The sequence below is a fragment of the Vulpes lagopus genome, chromosome X, assembly GCF_018345385.1.
Source record: "Vulpes lagopus strain Blue_001 chromosome X, ASM1834538v1, whole genome shotgun sequence".
NCBI classification, from domain to species: Eukaryota; Metazoa; Chordata; class Mammalia; order Carnivora; family Canidae; genus Vulpes; species Vulpes lagopus.
The window spans coordinates 109,309,685-109,312,780 of record NC_054848.1 but is presented as its reverse complement, the minus strand read 5'-3'; the positions used below and the strand labels follow the sequence as shown (position 1 = coordinate 109,312,780).

The 3,096-nt window shown below is 38.8% G+C and overlaps 1 pseudogene; it reads left to right on the top strand.

The window, feature by feature from the left end:
• The first annotated feature begins 1,127 nt into the window (after positions 1-1,127).
• On the top strand, positions 1,128-1,935 carry LOC121482683 (annotated as a pseudogene).
• Positions 1,936-3,096: the final 1,161 nt, after the last annotated feature.

Below are 3,096 nucleotides of genomic sequence, written 5' to 3'. Positions count from 1 at the left end.
ACAGCACACACTAGAAACACTTTCTGAAGTTTTTCTTCACTTTCTGTTGTTTCTTTTTCTTTCCTGCACAAAATGACGAGATAGAGAAATACACCACAAAAGAAAGAACAGGAGGTAGTACTCACTGCCAGGGATTTAATCAAGGTAGCTATAAGTAAGATGTCTGAATAATAATTAAAAACAATGAATATAAAGATTTTGGCTGGGCTTTTAAAAAACATAGGCGACACTAGAGAATACTTACTGTAGAAATAAAAGTACTAAAATCTAGTCAGGCCGAAATTAAAAATAGCTGAGATACAGTCCCAAATGGAGGCTCTAAAAATTAGAATGAATGAGGGCAGAAGAGAGAGTCAGTGATATAGAAGATAAAATGATGGAAAATAAGGAAGCTGAAAAGAAGAAAGAAAATTACTAGACCACAAAGGGAGACTTAGAGAAAACTCAACCATTCCATAAAATGAAATAATATCCGGATACTAGGATCTTCCCAGAAGATGAAGAGTAGGAGAGAAGGACAGAAGGTTTATTTGAACAAATTTATAGCTAAGAAGTTCCCTAATCTTGGGAAGGAAACAGGCATTCAAGTTCAGGAAGCACAGAGAACCCCTCCTCAAAATCAATAAAAATAAGTCAACACAGTGACATATAATAGTGAAACTTGCAAACTTCAAAGAGAGAATCCTAAAAGTAGCTTGGAACAAGAGGTCCTTAACTTACAAGGATAGACACCTAAGACTGAACGCAGACCTCTCCACAGAGACCTAGCAGGCTGGAAAGGACTGGCGTGATATATTCAATGTGCTAAATGGAAAAGCTATGCAGCCAAGAATACTTTATCCAGCAAAAGCTGTCATTCAGAATAGAAGGAGAGATAGAGTTACCAGGATAACAAAAATTAAAGAAATTTGTGAACACTGAACCAGCCCTGCAGGAAATATTAAAGGGGATCCTCTGAGCAGACAGAGCCCCAAAGTAACAAAGACCAGAAAGGAACAGAGACAATCTATAGGAACAGTGACTTTACAGGTAATACAATGACACTAAATTTGTATCTTTCGGGCAGCCCAGGTGGCTCAGCGGTTTAGCGCCACCTTTGACCCGGGATCAAGTCACCCAGGTGACCTCACTTCCCCGAGGAGCTGAGCCTGGCTTTCGCCTATGGCTCCGGGGTGTACCGCCAGGTGGGGCCCAGTGCAGACCAGAAGAATGCCATGCTGGACTTTGTTTTCGCAGTAGATGACCCTGTTGCATGGCATTCAAAGAACCTGAAAAAAAATTGGAACCATTACTCTTTCCTGAAAGTTTTGGGGCCCAAGATTATCACCACTGTCCAGAATGACTATGGTGCTGGAGTCTACTATAATCCATTCATCATGTGTGATGGTAGGCTTATCAAATATGGGGTCATTAGCACTAACATTTTGATTGATGATCTCCTCAACTGGAATAACTTATATATTGCTGGACGACTGCAAAAACCGGTGAAAATCATAGCAATGAATGAAAATATTGCTCTTAGGTCAGCCCTCGATAAAAATCTGAGAAGTGCTGTGACCACAGCTTTCCTCATGCTCCCCGAAAGCTTTTCTGAAGAAGACCTCTTTATAGAGATTGCCGGACTCTCTTATTCAGATAAAAGCCCAGAAGGACAATTCACTCAGCTAATGACATTGCCCAAAACCTTACAGCGACAAATAAATCATATTATGGACCCTCCTGGAAAAAACAGATGTGGAAGAAACTTTATTACAAGTTGCTCATGATCCCGACTGCGGAGAAGTGGTGAGACTAGGGCTTACAGCAATTGTGAGACCTTCTAGTATGAAACAGAGCACCAAAGGCATTTTCACTGCTGGCATGAAGAAATCAGTGGTTTATAGTTCACTAAAACTACACAACATGTGGAAAGGATGGCTGAAGAAAACATCCTGATTGTGCTTGCTTTTATATGTGTTATGTATAGATTAATAAAGTGATCCTTTCTGACGGAAAAAAAAAGGCTCCCTTCATGGAGCCTGCTTCATGGAGCCTGCTTCATCCTCTGTCTGTGTCTCTACTTCTCTCTCTCTCTCTCTCTCTCTCTCTCTGTCTCTCATAAATAAATAAATAAAATCTTTTAAAAATAATAAAAAAATAAATTTGTATCTTTCAATAATTACTCTGAATGTAAATGGGCTAAATGCTCTAATCAAAAGACAATAGGATATCAGAATGGATAAAAAAAAGACAAGACCCACTGATACGCTGTCTGCAAGAGACTCATTTTAGACCCAAAGACTCTCCAGATTGAAAGTGAGGGGGTTGAAAACCATTTATCATTCTAATGGACATCAAAAGAAAGCTGGGCTGGCAATCCTTACATCAGGCAAATTAGATTTTAAACCAAAGACTGTAATAAGAGATGAGGAAGGACACAATATCATAATTAAAGGGTCTATCCAATAAGAAGATCTAACAATTGTAAATATTTATGCCTCTAATATGGGAGTGGCCAGTTATATAAACCAATTAATAACAAAATTGAAGAAATACATTGATAATACAATAATAGTAGGGGACTTTAACACCCCACAACGGACAGATCATCTAAGCAGAAGACCAACAAGGAAGCAAGAGCTTTGAATGACACACTGAACAGAAAGGACTTAACAGATACATTCAGAGCATTTCATTCTAAAGGTAGCAACACACATTCTTCTTGAGTACAAATGGAAAATTCTACAGAATAAATCACAAACTGGGTCACAAATCAGGTCTCATGGGTACAAAAAGACTAAGATTATACCATGTGCATTTTCAGACCACAATGCATTAAAATTTGAAGTCAACCACAAGAAAAAATTTGGAAGGACTACAAATACATGGAGGCTAAAGAGCATCCTACTAAAGAATGAATGGGTCAGCCAGGAAAGTAAAAGAAGAATTAAAAAAACAAATGTAAGCAAATGAAAATGAAAACACAATTTAGAACCTTTGGGGTGTTGCAAAGGTGGTTCTAAGAGGAAAGTATATAGCAATACAAGCCTTCCTCAAGAAACAAGAAAAGTGGGGAGGAGGGGCACGATGGCGGAAGAGTGGGGTCCCCAAGTCACC